The 12,859-nt window shown below is 43.0% G+C and overlaps 1 protein-coding gene across 1 annotated transcript in view; it reads right to left on the bottom strand.

Annotated features, from left to right (window-relative positions):
• LOC147125164 (high affinity cationic amino acid transporter 1-like) overlaps positions 1-11,639 on the bottom strand; it is a 36,223-nt gene extending 24,584 nt beyond the window's left edge. The window contains exon 1 of the mRNA XM_085998475.1: positions 11,279-11,639. The gene's annotated coding sequence lies outside the window, so the exon portion shown is untranslated. The remainder of the gene's footprint in view (positions 1-11,278) is intronic.
• Between the last annotated feature and the right edge of the window lie 1,220 nt (positions 11,640-12,859).

Here is a 12,859-nt window from a genome sequence, read left to right as displayed (position 1 = left end):
AATACACATACTTAACACTGGCGACGAGTCAGGTTCTTACCCTGCGGCAGTTGAAGAGAGGTTTCAAACATCACCACCCCACTAGAAGCGACAGGCTTTAGGACTCTGAAGCCTCCATCAGCGACTGAGCACTGGAGTGCAGCAAACATCCTGACAGCTTCCAGCGACTGACAGAAGTCTTTCTGCAGTTTCCTTGTTCAACCTAGGTGGTGGGGTAAGCCGTGCAGTGTTGGCTGCAAAGACAGGGCTGGGGAAGTTGGAGAAGATAAGGGCGATCGCAATCCCTGATAAGAGCCGCGGTGAAACGCGCGAGTGGGTAAGCCAGAGCCCGGGAGGGAGCGAGCAAGAGCCGCGCGAGCGGGTGAGCCAGAGGCCGGGAGCCGCTTCAAGTGCGAGGCGCAGCGCGGGCCAGCGATCGGAACCAAAGATAAGGGCCGCACTCGGGGGCTGAAGGGAGACGGCGTCGGGGGACGGGTGAAGACCGCCAAGCGCGGGAAAACCGCCATTTTGTGGGCGGAGGACGACGGCAAGAGCGGGAAGCCGCCATCTTTGATAACAAGTAAACAAAATAAAATCTGAGAAATTGCAAATCTACAATGCCTAAACACGGGAATATTAGCACCTTTGATAGTGACCTCGAAGATTGGGCCATATATGTTGAAAGAGTAAAAAATTATTGTAAGGCCAATAAAATTCATGACCAAGATAAAGCTCTAACATTATTAAATTTAATGGGTGCGAAGACATACGGGCAATTGAAACACCTGTTATCACCAGATGAACCGGCGGATAAGACGTTCGATGAGATTGTTACTGTCCTGAAAGATCATCTAAACCCCACGCCGCTGATGCTAGCGGAACGATTTAAATTTTACGACAGAAGGCAGCTACAGCATGAAAGCAATGCTGATTATTTGCTGGAATTGCGTAAATTAGCGAAATATTGCCAGTTTGGAACGGGACTGACAGAGGCACTTCGAGACAAATTTGTGTGTGGTTTATTTAAACAGGATACACAAAAGCGACTGCTCGAGGAGAATGAGCTGACGCTTGAGAAGGCGGTCACTATGGCAGCAGCACACGAAGCCGCAGCGAGAGGCACGGCAGTAATGCAGCTACGGTCACCGGAGCTCAGTGCACACAAATTGGGTGAGAGTTCTGGCAAATGTTATCGTTGTGGAAAGACAACGCATGATCAGAACCAGTGTTGGTTTAAAAACCAAGAATGTAGAACTTGTGGTAGGCTTGGACATATAGCTAGAGTATGCAGGTCAGGGAAGAAGACCAGCAACAAGAAGTCACCACAAGGAAAATACGCAAAGGTACACAAGGTGACCGAACAGGAGTCCGATTCAGACGCTAGCAGTAATGAACTGGCTAGCTTAAGCTGTAATGAACTGGCTAGCTTAAGAGTACTCAACGCTGGTAAGGGTGCAGACCTCCAGACAATTTGGGTCACTCTTCAGATAGAAGGAGTCCAAGTAAAACTGGAGTTGGACACTGGATCGGCATTGACGGTCATAAATAAGAAAGATTACGGAAAGTTATTCCAACATATTCCCCTACAGGATACGGGGATTATATTGAAAACATACACGGGGCAAAGAGTGTACCCCATCGGGAAAATAGAGGTTGCAGTGGTCCACAAGGGCGAAGACAGTCAAATAATGGACTTATATGTGATATCTGAAGGAGGTTCTCCACTACTAGGACGGGAGTGGATTAGGAAAATGAATATGGACTGGCATTTCCTACAAACAATAACGAGTGAGAACTCGGTGAAGATAGTCGGCCCAGACTCTGGAACGGATGATGGTAAGCCCAACTCAGGTGCAAAAGACAAAGTTTCAGCACAGAATTCCACTGAGCAACAACAACATAGTTTAACTGTGGATTCTGAGTCTGGCAAGTCTACTGATGTGCCCATTTCTGAGGGACACCGGGCTCGAACTCAACTCCATTTCAAACTACAACAGCAATTAGAACAAATGCTTCGCCGTTGTGAGCAAGAGTTGAATGCAACGAAAGAGTTCTTTGATATAAAGTTGGAGAATCTGGAAAGACAACAGAAGCAGCTGATGGAGAAAATGGAGCAGGAGCACACAAAACGTCTGATGTCAGAGGAGTTAACGGTCAGCCAACTCCTGCATATGCTGAAGGACAGGACTCTGAAATGGGAAAAACTTGAACACGAACTTCAATATTCAAACGAAAGGGGTTCGGAGCTCTCAAAGGTTATTGGAAGAGCTGAGGTGGCAACACAGACTGAGATGACTGCAACAGAGCAGCCCTTGGATGCCAAAAGTACGCTGACTCACGTCAACATAGAACAGCAGACCGCTGAAACAGCTGCTCCGGTAGAGGGATTGAATAGTCCGATCAATCAATCTCCAAAAGAAGTTGAAGTAGTAAAATCTCAAATGAGGTCATTAGTAAACGACTTGCTGAAAGCCCAGAAAAAGCTGGATGAAGAGGTACGCATGAAGAAGTCTCTTCAGGAAAGATGTCTGGACTTGGAACAAAAGCTGGCTAACGCCCAGCTGGGTATGGAGGAAATAGAAGACCCTCTCGCTGGCCTAGATCAGGACGACACCGAATATTACTATGTCCTGTCCTGCCCAACTTGTAACTTCGACTCCCACCATACAGAAATCATGGAGGAGCACCGAAAGTCTACGGAACATCGGGAGAAGGTGGCTCTACTACGGAAAAAGGAGGGAGAGAAGGAGGAACTGCGCGTGCAGCTGGCAGCTGACAGTGGAGCCCAGAGAGTCTCCAAGAAGCAGAAAAGGAAAAGTCGAAACAGAAGATGACCCATCTGAACCATTATTACCTCTACCAGATCACACACGTGGTCCCTCCGAACGGAGCCAATTCAGTTCGGAAGTTCAAACTGTTAAATCCATGGAAGGACTATTGAATGAGTCACTCCAGCAACGTGAACCGACTCCACCACAGAGATTGAATCTGTGAACTGTTTTCCGCAGAGACTGAATCTGTGATCTGTTTTGACATGAAGTTATCTATGTATCTATGTTATTCTGTTATGTAAACCTGAAGTTATATATGTATATATGTTATTACGTTATGTTAAATGGGGAGATGACTGTAAAGCTAGGAAGGGAGGAATGTTGTGTATGTAATATGTGTGCTACTTTGAACCTATGGACAGGACTGCACTACTTGTTGGGCGTAGTGATACGCAGTACCACTCCTGGCCATAGGGGTATAAATAGTACTGTGGGTACTGATCTCCCCTCAGTTCCCGCCTGTGGGCATGAAGTAAAGACCTATGTATAGTCCCTACCTCCAACCAGTAAAGACCTGTTTGAGTTATACGTTTAAGTCTTTGTGTTAATTGTTCAATACAATACACATACTTAACAAATGTAGGCATGGAATTTACACAAATCTTGTACTTGAGGAAAACAGCCATTTTGCAACAATTTACGGCACCTATTTATCTTCCCCATACCAATTATACATATTTCCTTCACTATTTAAGGAATAAAAGCCAAGAACAAATGTTGTAAGGAAGTAAAGATTACCTTACAGTTTTGTGGCTTTGCCAGAAATAACACAGCCCATCCATTATCTCATAACAAAAAAAAGTGTAACTTTTATCGCTTGTGTTTCACAACTATCAGGAAAGTAACTGAATAACTCAAACTATGGGGAAATCTTTTCCATTTATCACTTTTAGGAAACTGCTGTATCATTCAGAGCTGTCTCATGTGATGCAAATAAGGAATGGAGTTACTGATTAGGTCAGCACATTGGCCTTTCATTTCTAGACTTTTATGTTGCTGGAAAAGTGGCATTTAAGCTGAAAGTCATGACCCCTGAGCCCCACAGTCCGTTTATTCATTCGCAGTGTGCCACTTTGAGAGTGTTAGATGGCCAACAGGAAACAGCCTCACTTTTTCCACTGCCTCTTGGGATCCAAATGATTGGGTACCAGACATTATCAGAGAAATGGTGTTTGTGTGACAGAAGCTAACAGCTAACAATAGATAATTGATCTATGTAGCTCAGTACCAGGCAGTTCATTTATTCAATGAGCCATGTTGGGAGGTGAGATCTTCGCCATACTTGCTGGTGGAATAAAGGTTTACAGAATCAGATTAACTCATTTGTGCTCATTAAAAAGAAAATGGTTAAATTTCAAACCCGTGTCTTGATATATACTGTATGTCTGTATTTGACACCAGATCAGTATTAGCATGGTGACAACAAGTTATATTTATATAGTGCCTTTAATGTAGTAAAACATTCCAAGGTGCTTCACAGGAGCATAATCAGACAAAAACTGACACCGAGCTAAAGAATGAGACATTAGGACAGGTGGCCAATAGCTTGGTCAAAGAAGTAGATTTTAAGGAGGGTCTTAAAGGAGAGAGAGGTGCAGGTGGAGAGGCAGAGGGGGAATTCCAGAGCTTAGGGCCGAGACAGCTGAAGGCACGGCTGCCAATGGTGGTGTGAAGGAACGGGACGGGGGGTGGACAAGAGGCCAGAGTTGGAGGAATGAAGAGTTCTTGAAGGGTTGTAGGGCTGGAGGATGTTAGAGATAGGGCGGGGCGAGGCCATGTAGGGATTTGAATACAAAGATGAGAATTTTAAAATGTGCTATGTGCTGGTAGTAGAAGGTGGACAGAAATAAACCAAGAATGACAGATGAAAACTGACAGCTTATTTCTGACTACTTTTTAAAAACAAAATGAATGCATGACTACAGCAGGTTGAATAAATCCAAAAGAGCAATATATTCAACTATGCAGCCTGTGACCTGTACTCTCTCAGAAGACCAAGTGAGCGGAGCCATTGCGATAGCAATTTTTTATTTTATTTTTTGTGCTAAATCTTTTAATGAAAGAGCTGGCGCTCTCTCCACGACCTTCCAATTGGTCATTCTTCATCTGTGCAACTGGACAGTGAATGTCAATAGGCTATTTGACCAGAGGTAGCACAGCCAGCCCCAATCATATTCTCCCTAACATCTATATGCAATCAAGAGCAGGAACACTGGCTGATTTTTTTTTGCTCCTCCATCCTAACCGCAAACGCCCAAACTAAGATCAACTAACTGAACATTGACTGGGATTCTAGTCTGTGCGGTTCATTAATGTATTAGGTGGTGCGTTAACCTACTAACCAAGTCATTAGGTGAGACATTAACTTTTTCACATAGTTTCAAAGCATTACTCTTGAAGAGAAACAGAGACAAGAGTAATGCTTTGTACTACAAAATGCACTCCTTGGTTAAAAAACAGTATTTTGTAATCTTGTAAGTGCCTGTGTGATGCCACTGGCTGAGGAATGGGAGGAGTGATCCAAGTGACCTTTTGTTCACAGAATTGCACATATTGTAATGGGTGAAAAGATTCTTTTAATGATACTACTTGTGCAACATCAGCTGTTTTCTGGTATATTACTGCACTTCACAATACCCGTAACAATGTAACTTCCTCAATCAATTGCTGCCAAAACTGGTTTATTTGTGTAGCTGCCACAATTGTAGCGATGAGGAAAGATTGGATAGGCAGGGGCTGTTTTCTTTGGAACAGAGGAGGTTGAGGGGAGACTTAATTGAGGTATATTAGGGGCCTAGATAGAGTGGATAGGAAGGATCTATTTGCCAGAGCAGAGAAGTCAATAACCAGGGGGCATGGATTTAAAGTAATTGGTAGAAAGATTAGAGGGGAGTTCAGGAGAACTTTTTTCAACCAGAGGGTGGTGAGGATCTGGAACTCACTGCCTGAAAAGGTGGTAGAGGCAGAAACCCTCATCGAATTTTAAAAGTACTTGGATATGCACTTGAAGTTCCGTATCCTACAAGGCTACGGACCAAGAGCTGGAAAGTGGAATTAGGCTGGATAGCTCTTTATCGGCCGGCACACTCACGATGGGCCGAATGGCCTCTTTCTGTGCCGTAAATTTCTATGATTCTTCTATGAAAGCCCAGTGTTGAAATTAGTACAGCAGGCATCTTGTCAGTAACTAATCCATAATTAAACCTTCTATTTATTGAAGGAACATACTGCAGCATAAGACCTTATCAAAATGTGTGTTTCAAAAATACAGCCATCTATTAATTAAAATATATTTTCATAAGGTGCCTGACTACATACAGTAATTGATTTAAATGCATATAAATAAGTTTAATTAGAAAAATATTTTAACTTGCAGTGTAATAGCTGGTTTCTTAACAGGTGTTGAAAGTCCTAAGAGGACAGAGGTCCTCAAGGGTCAGGCTTTGAAACACCCAGCACTCACACTGAAAATAATAAACAGTGGGAGCTGAGGCTCAACAAAACATGTTACAATTCCATGGCCCACTTCAGGAAGCAGAGATGATAACAACACCTGTTAAGAAACCAGCTATTACACTGCAAGCTAAAATATTTTTCTAATTAAATTTATTTATATGCATTTAAACTAAGCACAGTGTGTGTGTGTGTGTTCGTTTTTCTGAAGGTGGGGACTCTTACGGTTCCACAAGTACATGCAGCCTGCAGTATTTCAACCAAGAAGCTATTCTTCATATGAACCTCGATACTGGGTGTCGACAGGCAACTTAATTGTGATCATCACAGCCAAACATGATCTTACCCAATGTGGGAACGCTGCCCGATTCCTTGGGCCACAGGTGACAGAGGCCATGTTAAAGCCACAGTTCAGTCAGGGCAAGCGAAGATAGACCTGGCATAATATTACTCTTTGCAAATATATGTTGTTGGGCTAATTTTGATCTAAAATACAATCAATGCTTACCACACTGATTAAACTAGAACTCTAGACAGTTAGCACAACAAACAGAGTGACTAACATTTCAATCCAGTGGCAGATGTTACTAAAGTTAATTTAAAAGTCAATTGGTTTATCCATTCTCTGTCCGTGACTCCGAATAAGTTATCTTTTTAATCTACGTGCTCCATTTAATTTTAAAATGCTCATAAGCAACTAAACTACAGCAGCGCTATGCCACAAAGTGTAAAGCACTTTATTTCCTGTTGCAACTAATATCTTATTAGAAAGCAGTAACACACAGACTGTGTGGTTGGTAGCAATTGAGTGCTCCCAGGAGGGATGGTCAATTGGTTGAAGTACCAGAGGCTGACAGAATCTATGGAGCCATACTCCAGCATGAGTCAGCACCATCAGGAGAGAAGGCTGGAAAAGGAGAGAAAACTGGAGGAAAAATATAATTCAAAGTTGGCCCCAGTAGGAATTCTGTTGGACCAAACCAATTTCCCTTCTTGATCCAGATATAAACAGTTTGAGTTCTAATGGATGGTCTCCACCCAAAATATTAAACTGTCTTTTCTCTTTCAGATGCTGATGGAACTGTTCTGTTCTGTTGCAAATTTCCTGCATTTTCTCCCCCAGTTAGGTTTGGTTCGTTTTCTTTTACACAACGAGTGTCATCTTACATTCGTCCCTGCCTGAGCTAAGCAACATTCTCAGCTGAGAGGCTCAACTCTGGCAATCCCCACATCAGCTGGTCACTGAGAGGTGTGGCACAGTTGTGTGGAGTAACGTGGCCAATAAACTTCCATTGCTTTCCTCTGTGAAAACACCCAGCAGTCACTCAGTATCTGTCACACCATTCACTGAGTACTGGCAGGCTATTCAACTGGAAAGCATCACTGCTGAACCTGATTTTTTTACTCAGCCAACACCCAGTTGCACATTTTTCACTGGGAGTTACTGAATAGTAATCAGCAGCAGGGATCACAGATAATTTCCTCTTCCCTGACCCAAAGGCAGAGGCCAACTGTCACACCAAAAGATATGATAGACCTGAAATGGATCAAAGAACTGAAATTATACTTAGAAAGTATATTATAGACATCACACTTTCAGGAACAGGTCACAAAACTCTGCAGCAAGGTATGACATATGTAAAAGATTTCTGTCTAAAATTGGAGTTGTAATTATGTTACACTATGGAAATGTCCTGGACATTTTCTAACTAATGTAACAGCAACCCACAGTACTCCTGTAACAAAACTGATCAAATATTTACTCCAAACCAATTACGTAGATATACAATGGTACTTGTATCAAACTGACATAATTAATATCTGATGTATTTTAAATAATATAAACATATTTATGCAATAGCAAACCAAATCAAACACCAGGTTTATTCTCAGGAGACAGAGAATATTTAATGGATTATAACGAGCTGTATATCCTCACAGCTCTCAAAGCACATGCAACTAAGTCCTATTTACGCTTATATTTCTTGGAGGTTCAAAAAGGGCTGTTCTTATGTTGTTGCTTCGTTGGTGGATAAATCCTATATCAAAACACCAAGATCTGATAGTATCAGTAACTTGAAATATATGCACATTAATGGGAACATGGATTTAAACTTCAGATATGGACTCCAAAGGCTCAATACTTATGCAACCCATAAAAAGAAAGCTTTGACACCCCTCATCCATGATAACCACTGCTCACTGGTCCCTAGTGACCACTGACCATAACATGCAATATCATAATGACAGTGATATCACAGAGCAGTTTCAGCTACCTTTTCTTGGGGTGACAATTAAAAAAAATTGTTTGATCAAGATCATTAACAGGAGAAGCAGGTTGAACATTTTCTTCCCATTTATTAAAAATAGACAATATATAGTTATTTATTTCAGACAGACAAGCAATGCAATAAGCAGAGCATAAATAAATATATATGGTGTATATATACCATTTTAAAATTATTTTTTGTTTGTGAGTAATGCAGCAAGAGATCAATTAACACTTAAGAAAACTGCTTATACCTTTATTCCAGCCCAAATCCTCCACTCTCTCCACTATAGTTTATTGCTTGTCCCCCCACTCCACCATGAGAAGTCAAACCTTCATTAACGATGCCCTTGCAGTGTGGAACTCTACCTAACCACTTTGTCTTGCTCCACCTCACCCTTCCTTCATAAACCTTTTAAAAACATAGGCCTGGAATTTCCTGAAAACATATGCCGAAACAACAGCATTTGTATGGCATAGTGCCAGTTTTCAGTGCAATAAAGATTGAGGAAAGTCAGGCATTAAATGCCTATTTTTCCACTACACCCGAATTTCCTCGCTCTTTTGCGCCGATTCTGCGAAACAAACAGCAGAACCCACTGCCACTCATGAACCTAGCTCCATCCCTGTGCAATAATGCACCCAAAGTCATACTTTAGGTGTTTTATTGTGATTTTTAAAGCAATTTTAAAAAATTCTCTTCTTTGAGACCTAAAATGTATTTTCTGTATCTTTGAATGCATCTGTATGGCATCAGAATGATTTGCATTAAAAATTGAAAAACTTCCAGGATTGCATTTTCTTAAATATACTGTGCCTGATTTGCATAAATGGATTGATGTCTTCAAACTTTAACTCTCATGCATAAAGAGGGGCATAAAGAAGAAATATGGCATACATTAGGCACTTTCCTCAGGCCGGATTGTTTACTTTGATTGCTTTGGAGAGGGTGCAGAGGAGATTCACCAGGATGTTACTTGGGCTGGAGCGCTTCAGCTATGAAGAAAGACTGGACAGGCTGGGGTTGTTCTCCTTGGAGCAGAGAAGGCTGAGGGGGGACCTGATTGAGGTGTACAAAATTATGAGGGGCATAGATAGGGTAGATAGAAAGGAACTTTTTCCCTTAGTAGAGGGGTCAATAACAAGGGGGCATAGATTCAAGGTAAGGGGCAGGAGGTTTAGAGGGGATTTGAGGAAGAACTTTTTCACCCAGAGGGTGGTTGGAATCTGGAACTCACTGCCTGAAAGGGTGGTAAAGGCAGGAACCCTCACAACATTCAAGAAGCATTTGGATGAGCACTTGAAATGCCATAGCATACAAGGCTACGGACCCAATGCTGGAAAATGGGATTAGGTTAGACAGGGCTTGATGGCCGGTGCAGACGCGATGGGCTGAAGGGCCTCTTTCTGTGCTGTATAACTCTATGACTCCAATTTCCACTTGTTTTATTTCAGTTTTTGCGCTGAAGCGTAGGCTAGAATTCTCAGATTTTGGCATAACTTGTCGGAAAGACTGACGTACACCGCCACAGACCAGTGGGGCCGAATGGCCTGTTTCTGAGCTGTAAACTCGATGTAACTTTCGGCGTAATTCGCCAGTTATCAGGAAATTCTGGGCCAAACAGTTCTATACCTGTGAGACCCTTCCCCACTTGCTCAGCTTCCTTTTCCTCTTCCTCATCTCATGCAGCGTCCTGTTTTAGCCATATTCGGGCATCTCACTTACATTATAACTATCTGGTTCAAAAGGCACTCTGTTTCTCTCTCCGCGGACGCTGCCTGGCCTGCTGAGTATTTCCAGCATTTTCTGTTGTTATTACACATTTTCCTAGCTCGAATACAAGTTCCGGAATCCGCTGCCACAATTGTGGTCACTCCACATCCCCCCCCTCCCCTCCAACTACTATTGCGTCAGACACTTTCCAGCTCGATCTGTAAACTTAAAACTCCAATTCTCATTTTCGAGGAGTTTTTTTTATTTTGAAGTCACAGAAATGAATTGGATCGCGCGAGGAGTTGCCTGGAATTTAAAGCATTCGCAGGCTCGCCATAAAAACGTATTGAAAGTCAGCCGACAACTTTCAGCGGCTGGCTGATGCAACAATCTCCGGACTGGTACATCCCGCCAAACAGCACTGACTGCTGTTGCTCTATAGCAAAGTTCCGTGCCTCTTACACCAGCAACTCAACTTCCAAAATATATGAAGTTGAGTTTTCTTTTAAAATCTATGTCTGTGCGGATTTATATAAAAAATGTGGAATAGTAGAAATCAACCGGAAGCGTACGAATAATTTTCGCCCAGTTCCATCCTGGTACCGACTTTAATTAAAGTGCGTTTTCGTTTAATCCTCTTTAATCCCCAGGCGATCAAAGTAATTTTTAAATACGAACTGAACGTTGAAGTATCTGAACCGATAAATAACCAGAACGCATAAATACACCCAAAAAGTATAATTTCGGCGCCAAGCGCACGGTCCCCTCCGAAAAGTGCACGTTTATTCAGATCCAACATCGATCTTTGTGTTTCTGTTACCGGGCGAAGCTCCAATATTTTAATCGGAATCCGATTTAAATATTTTATTACGATAATCATTAGTAGCCGCAAGCCGCGGTCCATTCAATCCCCCTTTCAGCCATGCTTTGCCTTTGGCTAATGTCATTTTATTGCCACATTGACAGGATAAAAAGTAAGAACAAGAATCGGCCGGTAAATTGCACCGATTCTTGCGGCAGGCACCAACTCACTGTTCGGTTTTCTAGGATGAAGTAGCCAGGGACAGTCGCCAGAGAAGAGCTCAGTCCGCGTATCCTGTGTATGTCTGTGCTGAGCTGCCTCCTGCCGATTTATCACTGTACGTCACGGATATGAGACATCCGTCATTAAACACTATAGGGGAGGTCTGCGCTACCAGAACTCACAGGTAGTGGCCCTGTGTCAATATCTCACACTGAACGGGGGCCTAGCAACACCAAGAACAACAATTATATAGCCCTTTAACGTTCAGAGGCAGGACACAGCAGCGTTATCAAACAACATTGAGCCACATAAGGCGATATTAGAGCAGGTGACTGTTAAATCCGTGAATCTTGATGTATGGTGTCCTTCAATAAAAGACAGAGGCTGCAGAGGAACAATCAACAGGTGTTTACTGGATGAGGGTTCCTCTAAACTAACAGTACAGAGCCCTACTCAGGGTTTATATACAGGTGTGGTCACTGTCGGTACTACAGTATACAGGAGCTGTAAAAAGTAGTTCTCCCCTTAAAGGTACATACACAACAATTCCTCCCCTTTTAGATTAACAATACCATAACATTCATTTAACAGTTAACACTTTTAACATGCAACATTAACTGAAAATAGTCCATTTATAAATTCAGTCTTTGGGGCGGCTTCCTGATCCTTTCTGGATAGCGCCTTTCCTGAGTGTCTTGCTCTTGGTGCGGAGGCGATTCTGGCCCCCTGTCGTCGGTTGGTTCATCAGCTTCCGATGCTACTGTTTCTGGGGTAGATGCTACCTGTATGTCGGGTTCATCACCAGGTACGCGAGACATGGGGTTGACTCGTTCCTGTGACTCTAGGATCTGGTCAACATGGCGTCTCACAATGTTCTCCCCAACATCCACTGTGTACATTAGTGGCCCCTGCCGTGTGCATATCGTTCCTGGTTGCCATTTCTCTGTTCGGTAGTCGCGGGCCAAGACTGGTTGCCCTACATTGAAGCTCCTTGTTGGCTTCTCATTGATGTGCTGGAATTGCTTATTCTCAACATCTCTTCGTACATTTGGTCTGAGCAAATCCATACGAGATCTCAACCTTCGGTTAAAGAACATCATGGCCGGGGTCTGCTTGGTGACTGCATGTGTCGCATTTCTGTAGGCTAACAGGAAATTGTCCACCTTGTGCTGCAGTGGAATGTCGTCATCGCACATGGCCCTTACTGCTTTCTTAAAGGTTTGTACGAACCTCTCAGCCAATCCATTTGTGGCTAGATGATACGGGGCGGATGTGTAATGCTTTACCCCATTCCTCTTCATAAATCTTCGAAACTCCTCGGACACAAACTGTGGTCCGTTATCAGAGCAAATCTGCTCTGGCAAGCCGTTCCTGGCAAATATGGTCCGTAGGACTGCAATAGTTTTCTCCGTGGTGGTGGAGGACATTTTGATCATCTCAGGCCATTTCGAGTGCGCATCCACGGCTATTAAAAACATTGAGTCCATGAATGGACCAGCAAAATCAATATGCACCCGTTGCCATGGAGATGAGAGCCACTCCCATGGGTGTAGAGGGGCATGTGGTGGTGCATTTTGGACCTTCTAGCA

Source organism: Somniosus microcephalus, chromosome 1, assembly GCF_052327205.1.
Source record: "Somniosus microcephalus isolate GS21.2 chromosome 1, FLI_Smic_1.0, whole genome shotgun sequence".
NCBI lineage: Eukaryota > Metazoa > Chordata > Chondrichthyes > Squaliformes > Somniosidae > Somniosus > Somniosus microcephalus.
Note: the sequence above shows the minus strand (reverse complement) of the source record. Positions and strands in the feature narration are given on the sequence as shown.